Source organism: Lagopus leucura, unplaced genomic scaffold (assembly GCF_019238085.1).
Source record: "Lagopus leucura isolate 7727_CA_CO unplaced genomic scaffold, USGS_WTPT01 Super-Scaffold_100002, whole genome shotgun sequence".
Taxonomy (NCBI): Eukaryota; Metazoa; Chordata; class Aves; order Galliformes; family Phasianidae; genus Lagopus; species Lagopus leucura.
The window spans coordinates 89,579,560-89,594,691 of NW_024962263.1; the positions used below are offsets into that span (position 1 = coordinate 89,579,560).

Here is a 15,132-nt window from a genome sequence, read left to right on the forward strand (position 1 = left end):
AAGAATCACAGAAACATAGAATTGTTTGAGTTGTAAGGGACCTTGAAAAGTCATCTAGTCCAGCTCCCCTGCAATGAACAAGAACACCTACAGCTAGATCAGAGCCACATTCAGCCTGACTTTGAATGTCTACAGATGTGGGGCATCCACCACCAGTGCTTCACTACCCTAATCATAAAAAATTAGTCCTTATATCCAATCTAAATCTCCTCTCTTTTAATTAGAAACCATTTCTCCTTGTCTTATCATACCAGACCCTGCTTAAGAGCCTGTCATCTTCGTTCTCATAGACCCCTGATTGTTATCATTCCTATTGGTCTCTGATAATTGATGTTTGGGCCAAGTGTTTCAGCATAGGTTTAAGCATTGGTTATAGATCCCTAATGAGAGGTAAAAGACAAGATGGATATATGTCTTCCAGCTTCTTGAATATGGCTCAAAGGGAATGGAATGCATGTAGTGGTCATGTTCATGTTATGCAATGGTTCTTCTCCCTCTGCCACTTTCAGAGACAGAGAACTGAAATAGGCATGACCTACAAGGAGGCATTTTATGTTCTTAGATGTCTGGTGCTTTCAAGGGTCCCAAGAATGTCCAAACCAAGGCAGAATGCTATGAGACTGGGATGAAAGACTTGACGTGGGGCATGAAGAAAGTCTGCAGTCACCTGGAGTGGGAGCTGTGGGACAACTGATCTTCTGACGCCCTTTGTAGTTTATCCAATGGATATCAAGTGCCTGGAGATAAGAACTAGGGCTCAGGGGATCTCATCACTTTATACAAGTATCTGAATTTATGCCCTTCTCAAACGTTTCCAGTAACAGGACAAGGGTCAAATGTCCACAAAGCCAGTCTGAATGGTATTGGTCTAAAGTATAACTGTTACATCAGGTTTTGCAAATAATCATGCCAGGGCAGGGCTGAAGTAGCTCAGCTGGGAGAGCGTTAGACTGAAGATCTAAAGGTCCCTGGTTCAATCCCGGGCTTCAGCAGTGTTTTGCAGTAGTTTTGAACATTCCAGTTCTGGGCTCACCAGCACAAAACAGACATGGCATGGAAAAACTGTAGAAAGTGCAGCAAAGGGCCAGGAAGGGACTGGAAAAGACTACCATGTAAGAAAGGGTTAACTTTAGTCTGAATTACAACTTACCTTGAAGCAAGTTCTCTCACTAAAATTTGTCTTTTTTTTCTCCAGGTGGAAAAGTTTTGGTACATCTAATTGTTGCTTATAGAGAAACAGCTCCATATCTCTGATGAACCTTTCTACCCTTTCCTGATACTCCTAGCCCAACCTTTTTGAGATGATAGCACTGACGTGCAAGCACCCCAAAAGTTCCACAAGTGAGTAACTGTGTTTTCTGTTTTTCTCAATGTTTCTTCCTAACTGATTAGTGGTCTGTAGATTAGTGGCCTTCAGGCAAATAGTAGAGACAAGACCTCAACTTCAAGTTCTCTGGAAAATGAAGTGAAAATCAGTGAACTTCTGATTATACATTTCTCAGGTCTCTTCCAAAATAGAGCAAAGGCCTCTTATTTCTCCTTTTCAGTCTATTGGTGCTATTTAACCTTTGGACATAACATTATCATATCATGCAGTGCTTGATGAATAATGATTACTGAATAATAAACAGTGAGTAATGACTTATGCGTATGTGAATGACATCACGACCTGCTCAAGCCTTGAAGAGATATCTTGAGTCTTCTGGGCAAATCTCTCTGTCTACAACCACCATCCACTATCAGGTAGGTCCAGAACAGGCATTGCTCTCCTTCACAGCTCATCAAATCTACCAGCTGCTCACCCAGCGCAGCCTTTTGCAGATCTGACTCATTTGGGCAGGTTTCTCTAGTTCAGTGATACATCAGATAGAAAATGCATTTCCTTTGACCCTTTACTCTTATTTTCTATGCCTACATCAGGACTCAGTTAGGTGTGTAAGAATCCCAGGCAGTGCTCACAGCTTTAGGAACACCTAAATATGCTGAACTTCTCTGACTTCATCTACCACGCTACAGAAGTGAAGCCTTGGACCCTAAGGACAGAAGGAAAATAAGATAGCAGACATATTGATCATGAGTCAGAGAGCAATGAGCTGGCAGAAGTTTAGAGTTCAAGCAGTCCAACTAAACAGTATTTTGACTCGATGCTAGACTCTTGGTTTAACATATATGCTGAGAATCTAGAGTCACTGCTTGGATACCAGTACTGCCCAGTGCCCCTCCAGAATGCTTAAATATGCTCACTGTCATTCTCCTAAGCAATGCCCATCTGTGCCTCAGGAATAACATGAAGCAGGGATCACTCCCAAGTGGAAGTTTGGACATAGGGAATTGCTATTGACTAGGGCAGTAGGGGAGAAGATTTTAGCAGTATGGAACAGGCTGTGCTGCCCTTCAGCATGACCTGCACAGGCTGGAGAGTTAAGCAGAAAGGTTCATTATAAGATTCAACACGAGCAAGTTCTACACCTGGGGAAGAATAACCACATGCATATATACAGGTTAGGGGCTGACCTGCTGGAAAGGAGCACTGCGGGGAAGGACGTGGGTGTCCTGGTGGACACCAGGTAGACCATGAGCCAGCACTGTGCTCTCATGGCCAAGAATATTAGTGGCATCCTGCAGTGCATTGCAAATAGCATGGCCAGCAGGTCAAGGGAGGTGACATCAGTGCCACTGAACAGAACAGACCAAAGAGCACTTGGTGTTTTCCACCACTTTTCTCCATGATGGATCACTTCCACCCTTATCTCAGGAAATTAAGAAGTGCTAGCCACAGTGAAGATAAGGATTTGGAGTAGAGATGAACAGATAAATCACAACCAGTTAAATGAATTCCCTGAACTGAAAAGTGTCAGGGGACCAGGTCAAGGCCAGGTTGGATAGTGCCCTGGGCAGCCTGATCCAGTGGGTGGCAACTCTGCCCTTGGCAGGGGGTTTGGAATTATATGATCTTTAAGGTCCCTTCCAACCTAAACAATTCAATAATTCTAAGAAATGGAAGAAATTTTCAGGGGCTGCCGCATGGATTTGTCCTATACTTGTTTCTCCCTGGTATATCTTTACAGACACTGTTGGAGGATTCATGGCCTAAGCCACCACCATGAATGTGCTGGTGACAACTGTGCATCCCCAGCACAGCCTCAGCCCAGTGCAAGGAAATGCCTGTAAACAAACTGCTTTGAATCCTGATCCACAGCTGTGGGATGGCAAAGGAAAGACTCCTACTAATGCTTGCAACAGACGTTGCACCCTGCAGGATGCAAAGAAATCCCTAGAGACCATAATGCGGTAACAGTAGAATAATATCCGACGCCAGCTCCACTCTATCCTGAAGCAGCTCCAGCTCAAGCCTCAGCACTGTAAATTCCAATGTTTCTCTGCCTTTAGCTCAAGGAAGGGTTAACAACAGCCTCATTCTTGCCCACAGGGAGGCAGCGAGGGAAGGTGCAGCATGAATAAAGGAAAGGTGTGGAATGATTAACAGGAAGGTGCAGGATGATTAAGGCAGTGGGCGGCAAGCAGTGTGGGGGCAGCTGACCTGCCAGTGCCTTCGCCCAGCCCACACGCAGAGATCCATCAGCCTGCATTGGACCCCCACACCACCTCCTTCTGAGTCCTTTTGCGCAGGGCTGCTCCACGCTCCTCCCTCCCCACAAATCCTTTCAGCTCTGCCAATGACATTCAGCTCAAGATTTATGCTCTTCCTATTTCCCCTTCTTTCACTCAATTCCTTCGGTCCTGCCTGAATCCTTTAGTACATTTGGGAAAGTTCACATTAAAACCACTGACTACAGATCATAGCAGGGTTACTGCATATGTAGTTGTGCTTTGTGGGGTCGGACAGAAAATTCCAACCTTCTGTTCTGCAGTCACTGTGAAACACTGCTGCAGTGCTAGTACAGCTGCCCTGACAATACCTTCAAGTGGAGGGGCACACATCTTCCTATCTTCTTTTTTTCTGTTTTTTTGTTCGTTTGTTTGTTTCTTTGTTTGTTTTTTGTGATGGCATTCCTGTGCAGTGTTTGAGACATTTCTTCCATCTTACATTCTTGAAATATATAGATTAATCAGGCATATTGGGCTAAGTGGAAGCACATCTGCTTTGTTTCTTTGTCAATAGCTAGCATGAGAAGGCAATTATTTTATTAATGCCTCAGTTTCCCCAATCAGAAAATGAAGCAAAATTGTCCAGTGGGCGTGGGAAATGCCCTGAGACCTGACGGGGAGAAACAAAGAACACTCAGACAATAAAAGACATTTCCAGCCCTGAAGATTAATTTACTAAATTACACAGGAGCTACAAGATGAGGAAAGGATTATTATTTGCATTCCATGGGAGCAATAATGCTATGATGACTACTCCAGGCATAATGACATTAAGGTTTGGTTTGTGCTGCAGTGCAGAGCTCTTGGAGGTGCAGCAGCACTGTGCTGAGAACAGACAGCTTGTGTGAGGCCCTAAAGGTATTCACACACATTTGTGCTTCTCATGCAGTGTGGAGCCTAGATTATGATAGAAACCACACATGCTTGCAGAAAGAGATGCTCTCTGCTGTCCTAGCTACAGTGGGCGTACAGAAGATGCAACACAGACCTTCCAATGGATGACTAGCTTTGAATTCCTAGAACCATAGAATCATACAGTCATTAAGGTCTGAAAAGACGTTTAAGATCATCTAGTCTAAACATCAACCCATCCCCACCATGCCCACTAAAGCATGACCCACTCAGTGCCACATCTCCACATTGCTTGGATACTGCCCAGGACAGGGACTTTACCACTCCCCTGAGCAGCCTGTTCCAATTTCTCTGGAAATCAAGATTTGCCTTTTTCAACTGAAGCTGTTTGGATTTTGAAAAGCACAGAGTCCACCTGGTGAACTCATGTTGTACATGACCCAGCATTGTCCTTTGGATGACAGATATGATGTGGGCAATTTATCCAGTCAGGTCATACAGCAAGGTCCTGGGAAATTTCAGGTTAACATTATTTCTTGCTGCCTAAGGAGCATCCCAAAGCATGGTTAGGTTATGCACCATGCTAAAATAAAAATAAAATAATTTTTTTTATTATTATTTTTTATTTTTTATTTTTTTTAAAAAAACAACCTCTTTCAGCTATCCAGGACCTGATCTGAATATCCAGTGCTAAAAATGCGGAGTAATAGAACCAGTCTTTGGACCGAGCTCAATTCTTCAAAGGTACTAAAATAAATAGTTAAAGCACTTGTGAAGGGTCTTGATTTAGTATATATGGTTGATTAATTAATTGCAGTTTAGACTGTTATTTGGTCTGTTAAGTGTTTGGGCTGTTAACTTTTGGGCAATGGGCTATCCTTCATTTTCAGTTTGAATAGTGAAGTCTAATTTTATTTGTGACTGCAGGGAGCTAGCAGAGGAAAAAGGAAAGAACATGAAGCACTGCTCATTACAAGTGGAAGTAGGCTATTTAAATATGCAAACTGTGTTCAAAAACGCTCAGAGAAAGAGGGTTGTGGAGCTCCTGCTGTCGCTTCTAAGATAAGGACTATTTCATTTCCTTCCCCAAGGTGGGATTCAGGCCAGGGCAAGAGTGAATGATACTGTGCCATCCTTTGGGAACACATAGGAGGTGACAGATTGGGTAGCCCATGCAGAAGGGTGGGTGGGTTGCACTGTGGTTCTCAACCATCATCTCTAGGGCATACAACATTCTCATCAAAGCTCTAAATTCACATAGTTAACATAAAACACAGGAATCTAAGGGAGGATTGATTTCAATTACTCAATATCTTTTAGGGCTTTAAGCTTTGCTAGGACAAGGGGAAACTGATAGGACAAGGAGAAATGGTTTTAAAATAAAGGGGGGGAGATTTAGATTAGATGTCAGGGAATTTTTGTACAGAGAAACTAATACAGGCTGTCCAGAGAGGTTGTGGATGCCCCATCTCTGGAGATGTTCAGGGCCAGGTTGGAGGGGACCTGGGCAGACTAATCTGCTGCTTGATCTAGCTGTTGGCAGTCCTGTCTGCATCAGGGGAATTGGAAGGGATTGAGGTCCCTGCCAACATAAACCATCTTATGGTTCTATGATTCTATGAAACCACACTTAAATCAGCTTCTTATGCTACGTGTATTATGATGACAGGCTGAGAGAGCTGGGCTTATTCAGTCTGGAGAAAGGAAGGCTGCGGGGTGACCTCATTGCAGCCTTCCAGTACCTAAAGGGAGCCTATAAACAGGAGGGGAGTCAACTCTTTGAAAGGGTTAATAACTGCAGGACAAGGGGAAATGGTTTTAAGTTGAGGCAGGGAAGATTCAGGTTGGATGTCAGGGAGAAGTTCTTTACTATGAGAGTAGTGAGGTGCTGGAACAGGCTGCCCACAGAGGTTGTGGATGCCCCGTCCCTGGAGGTGTTCAAGGCCAGGCTGGATGAGGGGGGTGGGGGTTGCCACAATTCCTAGGCAAGCAGAAAACAGATAAAATAATAACATATGGTAGAAACAAATGCAAAACTATCTCCCTGATGAACAAATTCACTAGCCATAGTTAGAAGATGGTGGACAGACCTTTCATCCCCCTGTGATTTTGGTGGTGTTGACTCCAGGCTCAGGTTCTCATTTCTTTCACCCTGACACGGGGAAACTCCTAGAGTCATTTTGAGTCAGTGTCTCTGCCTCCAATATTTTCCTGCCAGCCTGGTTACGTGGGTGATTCTCTGCTCTAGTTTTCAAGCAGAAGTACTCACAAATTGACGGAGGAGGCTTTGGCACCTCCACAGGAGGAGCGAGCGAGAGAGAGAGAGAGAGAGAGAAAGAGAAAGAGAGAGAGAAAAGTATATGGAGGAGGAGGAGACATGAAATGGGCTTTTAAAAAACCATAAAATTAGCATAGAAAACGGCGGCAGCTTTTCTTAACTCGGACTGAGGGAGAGGCAGTACAGTTGCCTGCTGATTATGAAGCCACCCTATTACAGATCCTGATGGGTGGCCACAGATGTGTTGGATTGCCTGTTGCTTCAGGGAAGCTAGCTTTGTAGCTACAGTCCCAACCTGAAATTTTGCAAAAGCTTTACAAGATCTCTTGTGTTATAGCCATTAAAAAAAGAAAGAAAGAATTAAAAAAAAAAAAAAAAAAAAAAAAGGATATGCAAATAAATCCAGGACTGGAGGGGCTGCAAAGCCACTGGAAATGTATTTTTGTTCACCCAAAGAATTTTAGTCATTAAGGTCCCAGGTAATCACCTGTAGCATTAAGCTTTTAACTAAATCTTCTGTTAACACCTCTTTTTTTTCGTAAGTTCTCTTGAAAAGCCAGTCGACATTGTTGTTTAAGTGATTCCCTGAGGAAAGACAGATTAGGTCAGGGCTTGGAGCTGGCTTTGTTAGCTAAATAGATTGACATCTCTCAGCTGCCTGATGCTTCTGGAGCAAACATGAGGTGTCTGCACATAATCTCAAACCAGTCATATTCTTGGGCAGCACAAAGTCCCTAGGCGCCTGATCTAATGAGTGGTAGCCTTGCCCATGGCAAGAGGGTTGGAACTAGATGATTTCTAAAGACCCTTCCAACCTAAGCCATTCTATGATTCTATGATTCTTAGAAATGGTGGGTTTCTATCAGACTGCAGTTCATAGGCGGTTTTTGCAGCTAAGGTCATGCATCTGTGTTTGGTTCGTAAATTTGGTGTAGGTGTAACTATACGACCATTACCAAATCTATGGGAAGCACATGGTTACACAACAAGATGAGGGAGCTTTTATTCCTGCCAGTCTGCTCAGCTGTGGCTAGCTGAGAAGCATGTTGGAAGAAACCCATAAAGATCACTGAGTCCAACTCCTGGCTCCACACAGGATCATCCAGAATCCAAACCCTGTGGAGCTTTGGGATGATCCCCACAGATGTAGATCAACCAGAATCCCCAGATCTCCTTCTGCAGGGTTGCTCTCCAGCCTCTCATCATCCAGTCTTTACATACATCCAGGTGAGTCCTATCCCAAGGTGCAAAACTTGACACTTGCTTTTGTTTAACTTCATTCAGTTGGTGATTGCTCAGACTTCCAAGGCCTCTCTGCCCTTAACAGAATGTAGAAACACTTTTTTTCTGTCAGCCTTGTAATTTTATTCTGAAAAACACATTGGCACAGCTCAGGAGAGCTGCTGGAGTTTGGAGCTGAAAGCTAGGACCTTTCCAAAGGCTGAGCAGGACTCAACATCATGAAAACTTCATTAAGGGAAATTAAGACTGGATATAAGAAAAATTGGTGGTGGTGAGGTGCTGGAACTGGTTGCCCAGATATCTGGTGGATGCCCCACCTTTGGAGACATTCAAGGTCAAACTGAATGGGACTCTGAGTAACCTGATCTAGATGTAGAGGTCCCTGTTTATTGCAGGAGAGCTGGACTAGATGGCTTTTAAGGGTCTCATCCAACTCAAATGAATCTATTCTATGAAACTTACTTCTAGAAACACAGTTTCTAGACACTTCTAGAAACACAGTTTGTGCATGCACTGATAAAGAATCCAAGTGAAGCATGGGAATGAAATATAAGCACCCCTGGTGTGACCCATGAGAGTCACAACTACAAGTGCTGTGGGGCATTGTCCACACCTGCCATAGATGGGGTTCACCTATGTGTTTGTTGAGGGTCTGGAGCACAAATCTTACGAGCAGCTGAGGGAACTGGGATTATTCAGTCTGAAGAAGAGGAGGCTCAGGGGAGACCTTATAGCTCTCTAAAACTATGGAGGTTGTAGTGAAGTGGGAGTTGGTCTCTTATCCCAGATAACAGCAATAGGATGAGAGGGAATGGCCTGAAGTTCCCTGGAAGTGTTCAAGAAACGTGTAGATGTGGTACTTAGGGACGTTTTAGTGTGAAGTACTAGTGGTAAGTGGACTAGGTCCAACCTTAAAGATTCTATGATTCCCCAGGTGGGTTAAACACACTGGAGACCAAATATGAACAAGAGAAGAAAGTGAGTCAGGAGTTGTCAGGAAAATGAGGCAAGCACTACAAATATCTCAACACTTGGTAGCAATCCCATAGCCATATGCAACGTTAATCCTCTAGCAGTGCTTGGGAGTTTATCCCACTTCAGGCCTAGTGACTGTTGAGATAAATAGTTACAAAATGATTTCACACACTGTCGACAGCTCAAGCAATGCTTACAAATGGAGAAGGAGAGATTTTCCAAGGAAAATGTTATAAATTAATGGTAGAGCTAAACTTTCTGAATAATCCATTTCCCTCCATACCACCTTGTGAGGATGCTAAAACACCAATTTAATCCCCCCACGCTTCTCCTTCATCCCATATTTCATATCCCCAGATCAGGTTTATTCTAGAAAGCCTCCCTCATAGCCACAGTATTTTGCAGGATCCTTCTTTCTTCCCACCTGCATTGGAAAATGCTTGCTTTCCCCTCCAGGTGAACTTTTTCCTTGCTGCTGCTGGTTCCAGGCTGGTTCCCTCTTGCAGGTGGGTGTACTCAGCATGGAGCTGAGCAGGTGGGCAGCACAGACAGCAAGCAGGTCCATGCTCTGGAAATGTGTTACTAGTTCTTCCTATTCCTTACTGGAAGGTTTCTGTTGTCACTCCCAAGAGACCATGACTTCCCTCCTGTGTCCACTCCCTCTTACAGCCACCCTTGCTAGCACATTTTATGGGTGTGAGGGACAGGGATAAAAAGTGAGTGAAGAGAGTGGAAAAGGAGAGATCAGTGTACATACAATATGAGGAAAGCTGAAAAATGAGGTTGAAGATCTCCCTCCTTCTCTTCCTTGTCTTTTTATGAGATGGTTTGAGATGAATGCAAATAACTGGGACTGATGTGAATGTGGGTCACAGTGTGAATATAGGTGGGGAAGAAAGAGGACCTTAAATCAGTCCAGGTTCTGGAGATTGGTTTGAGAGCACCTCAGATGCTGTGCTATTCCTGCATTGTGTGATGGCCTCTTCTCCTGCCAAAGTGAGCAAAGGCACTAGAAATACCTGTGAACAGTAATAGAACTTACTAGCTAAAGATAGAAATGTCAATAGTGAAAAAAAGTGCTTCAATTGTTATCCCAGTCTTTTTGAACATATCTATATGAGCTTTTAAATACGGTAATGCCAAGAAAACTGGCAGCTGAAGAAATTCCTGCACTCCTATTCTTAGGAACTGGAATAAGCAAAGGAAAAGAAGTTCCACAGCTGTCTATATCAGAGCTTTACTCAAATCACCCTCTGCTGACAGAGGTGTTTGATGGATTATGGCTTTACTGCATACCACCATCCTGTTGTTCTGCTGACCAAGCTGAAATTGTCTCTGCAGTCAAGATGCAGAATCAAACTTCTCTCTGTTAATGTTTTGTTATCTGGTAAACAGTTGGAATGACTGAAAAGCAAAACTGCAAAAAGAGCCTGTTCCTTAGGGAATGAGCAGTTTTGCCCTCCAAAAAATACCTAGCTAGAGGATAGGACGAGGTCAGAACTCTCTCTTTCCCTATTCCAGGAACTTGTTACATCTAACTCCCTCCTGACATCTGATTTTAACCAGAATTATACCAATTCTATGGGGATGGAGATCCATTTATGTAACCTACATCAGCATGCCATATCACTGCCATGGTCATAGGTTGATGCCAATAATTTTCTTAATAATATCCAAAATATTATGGCCAAGATCCATATACTCTGTGCCTGTTAGTCTCTTGATCCTTCAGCTATGCCAGAGAGAAGGAGAGAAAGGTTGATGATGTGAGAGGTTTAGCACTGCTTATCTCCTGAGCAAGGTTTTTCTTATTAACCAAGAAACTCAGAGAGGACAGCAAAGAGCTGGCTGAAAGCTCTTTATTCTAATGGATGGTAAACTTAGGATTTACAGTCAAGATGTCCTTAATCAGTTTATCTCTATTCTTCTTACGTTGCCTTCTAACTTGACCATATGTTATCTATCCTTAGTGTTTATCTCAGATATGCTGAATCTGTCATATTCTTATCCATTACAAGAAAAAACAACTTCTCCATTTGTATGATAGGTTTTCATTTTCCAGAGTCCTTCTCAGCCACTTAAGATGGTTGATGACCCAGGCCTTTTTACTCTCTTACATCATCTTCAGTTTATCATCCACATTCCTATGCTGTTTCTTTATTATTTACCTCATCTTTCTCTCTGTTCTTCTGAGATGAGTGGTCTCTTTTCTCTCACTCTCTTAAAGTTTAAAGTAAATTCACTTGAAAGTCATAGGAATTCATAAGAAACAATCTCCTCAGCACAGTTCAATGACGCTGATGCCAGCATTATGAAGGCTGTGTTTTCCTGGATAGCTGACTGTTTGCAGCTCTTGCAAATAAAAAAGAATTAGAAAAAATGAGGACTCAAGAGGTGTGTGAGTAATACAATATCATCCGTGGGGACACGTGCTGGGATAACACATAAAAACAAGTTGAGAACACGGAGTACATTCACCTGCAATTTAACTCTTCACCACACCTAGGCACGTTCTGGTGCTGCAATTAGGAAAACTGAGGAACAGTGATGTGATTTGCTTTAGTTGTTTTGATGGAGAACAGAAGCTAATGCTGTTTTTCCTTTCCAGTGGGTTGTAGCTGTCAGAGTTATATAATAAAGCTTAATTTAATTGTATTGAAGAAGAACAAGGCTATGAACTCCACCAATTACCAAGTAAGGGACTAAGCAACTGGATGCTCCATTATATGTTCGACCCGGTCCATAGCGCCCCAACTTAGCACTTCCTCATCTCACTGCATTTCCCCTCATTAATAGCAAGCAACACAATGAAGCTTCTTCTTCTTCTTGCAGCCAAATATGACCAAATATTAGCTTTATGTCTTCTATGGACCTGTTGTTGAGGACCAATCAGCCAAGGTTGAACGTTAATGACCTCCTGCTACCTGATAAGACTCTGAGAAAAGCGATCTCCATTGGCACGGAGGTGGCATTCATTCCAGCTGACTTTCTCACCTCCAAAGAAGGCTGCAGCTCTGTGAGAGGAACAAACATACCATAGAAGGGAAGCAGGCTCTGCCAAGTGCTGCAGAAATGGGACACAGATGGTATCTTAAATGAGAACGGAAGTTTATTTGGGGGCTCTGCACATGACGTAGCACTGCAGCTCTTGCAGCTCTTGCAACAGATGACAGACTAGGATTTCAGAGCTGGTGATGAGATAATTTTGAAGCAGTCTCTCTCCACAGAGCTATTAGCTTGTATAAAATAAATGAAAATCAAAGAAGATAGAAGAAGGAGAATAATAAGAAAGAGAAGAAGAAGAAGAAAAAGAAGAAGAAGAAGAAAAAGAAAAAGAAAAAGAAGAAAAAGATGTAGAAACCAATAAATGGTTCTGTAAGGGCATGTATGTGTTAACTTTTAATATATCCAATTTACTAATATTCCAATATCATTCACAGCTGTTGTTGGCTGGTTAGTCAGCCCATATGTTTGCGCTGATTGGCCAAGTGGCCACTGCTAATGGAAGTACAAGAGGATTACATTTCCTTCTGCATCCATAAACTTGTGTCTGTCTCTGTACCCACAGAATCATGGAATAGGTGGAGTTGGAAAGTCTCTTGAGGTCACCTGGTCCAAACACCCAGCTTGAATGGGGCTGCCTAGAGCCAATTGCCCAGGACTTTGGCCAAATGGCTTTTGAATTCCTCCAAGGATGAATTCTACAGTATCTGGGCAATCACTACCAAGCTTCTCAACCTCTCCTTGTGTGATTCCAGTCCCTTCAACATCTCTGTGGCCCTTTGCTGTACTTTCTACAGATTTTCCATGCCATGTCTGTTTTGTGCCGGTGAGCCCAGAACTGGAATGTTCAAAACTACTGCAAAACACTGCTGAAGCCCGGGATTGAACCAGGGACCTTTAGATCTTCAGTCTAACGCTCTCCCAGCTGAGCTACTTCAGCCCTGCCCTAGCATGATTATTTGCAAAACCTGATGTGGTATAATTATCTTTCAGCCCTATTCAGACTGGCTTTCTATACACTAGCTGGTGAGTCAAAGAAGTCATTTCAGGGAACAGATGGCTCAAAAGTAATGGTCTTGCCAACTGCATCATCGCAGGATCCTTGTCACCGTAAATCACCTCTCTGCATACAGAGGCTTTGTGTGTGAGCCTTTAATAACAGCATGCTTCTGGGTGATGTATTGTAGATAAGCAGGGATTGGGTTGCTCAGAGCCCTGTCAAGCCTGAGTTTGAATGTCTCCAAGGATGGGGCATCCACCACCTCTCTGGGCAACCGGTTCCTGTGCCTCAGCACCATTATCATAAAAAAACATCTTCTCTCCAATCTAAATATCCCCTCTTTTAGTTTGAAACAATTTCCCCTTGTCCTATCACAACAGACCCTGCTAAAGAGTGTGTCCCCTTTTTTCTTATAGCTCCCCTTTCTTCTAGCCCCAAGATCTTGGCCGTGGCTTTGTTGAACCTCACGAGGTTCTCCTGGGCCCATTGCGCAGCCTGTCTGGATCTCTCTGGATGCCATCCTGTCCCTCAGTCCTGTCAACTGTACCACAAAGCTTGATGTCATCAAATCTCAACCTAATAACCCCTCAACTCCTGTTATATTTTGTGTCTGGTGGAAACAGCAAACCTGGAATATTGCTCAGGGATTTGAAGTCATAGCAGAGTCATTAGGTATCAGTCCTGAAGCTGTCTCACCCCCACTGGGACCTCAGGATCCAAAAGAAAGTAGTTGGGGTTTGTTCCCATCAAGTTTATCCAATTATTCCTGAAAGAGTATCAGAGAAAATCTTTTTGGTAAGAGCAACCTTCCTGAAAAGAAAATAGAAGTACAATTGATCTTTTTTTTTTTTTTTTTTTTTTAAATAAACGATAACAACAAAACTTCCATAAAACCAAGGCCATAGGTTCAGAGCAGGTCTGTCTATATTTATCTACAGAAGATGCTTGTGGGAGCAGTTTCTTCAGCACGATGACTAAGGATCCTACAAATACAGTTTGGAACAGCCTGCAGGAATAGAAAACTCTTTCTAGAATGTTGTTACTCATTTGGATACTGAAGGCAGAAAGAAAAAGGATTGCATAGCCAGATGATTTGTTAGATGATTATTGTGGAGTCTGTCACAACTGTTTACTTTGCTCTTGAAGGGATACTAATGTTTAGAGCATGCATCTGCTCCAGGTCTATTTATTCTCTAAATACTAGGTCTATTCTGAAACATGAGTGCCTAGGATTCTTTTGAAGGAGACCTTGAGCACCGCTTTGTTCTTTCCTTAAGAGTTGTGAGCCACTTAGCATTATCAATAGCCATGACCTGCACTGTCAAATTCCTAGAAGGCAAAATGGGTACATCAGTCTGACAGGTAACAAGGACCACATGAGAAGTACTTTTTCCTGAGCCTGGCAGGACTTTTTCTGTCATTGAGGTGTGAAAAATGTTCCTGGGGTAGAATTTATTTCACCTGACTTCTCAAAGGCCAAAAAGGCAAAACTCTCTCCCACCAATCACTAGAAAGAACTCTAATAGAAGTAGGAAACATTGGTGGTGAATTCACAAAATGGATTTTACTTAAAAATAGAATCATCAAATCATAGAATTGTTTGAGTTGAAATGGACTCTTAAAGGCCATTTTGTTCAACTCCTGTGCAATGACAAGGGCATTTACAGTCAGATCAGATTGCTCACAGCCCTGTCCAGCCTGACCTTGAATCTCTTCAGGGCTGGGACATCCACCATGTCTCTGTCCTGAAGCACAGTGTGTGGTTTGATGATGAGGTATCAGCTCAGAAGTTAATGCACAGTTTTAATTAAGCTATAACATGCTCTTATGCAAATAAGCCATTCCACGAGGTTCTCCAGAAATTGTGTCACAAGATGGACTGGCTCCCATCAAAAGCTTGTCTTCAAATTTAATTAGAACTCACAGCCCAGGTCAGTTTTGGGTCTATATAAATCCTGCCTAGCACTCCTGTTGCTCTCCACTATTCCTGAATTCTGTGAGTCTGTGCATTGGGTCTGGGCTCTCAGCTTCCTGATTTAGCTGTAGATATCCCTGTTCATTTCAGGAGTGTTGGAGTAGCTGACCTTTAACGGTCCTTTCCAACTTAAATGATTCCTTGATTCTATGATTTAGGGTTATCTAGAATGAAAGAGTCAGAGCAGAAGAAACTTCT

The 15,132-nt window shown here is 42.9% G+C and overlaps 2 non-coding genes across 2 annotated transcripts; one reads left to right on the plus strand and one right to left on the minus strand.

The window, feature by feature from the left end:
* Positions 1 to 919: 919 nt before the first annotated feature.
* TRNAF-GAA lies at positions 920 to 992 on the plus strand. The gene has a single exon. It is a non-coding gene; the product is annotated as a tRNA-Phe (tRNA).
* An 11,834-nt stretch (positions 993 to 12,826) lies between these two features.
* Positions 12,827 to 12,899, minus strand: TRNAF-GAA. The gene has a single exon. It is a non-coding gene; the product is annotated as a tRNA-Phe (tRNA).
* Between the last annotated feature and the right edge of the window lie 2,233 nt (positions 12,900 to 15,132).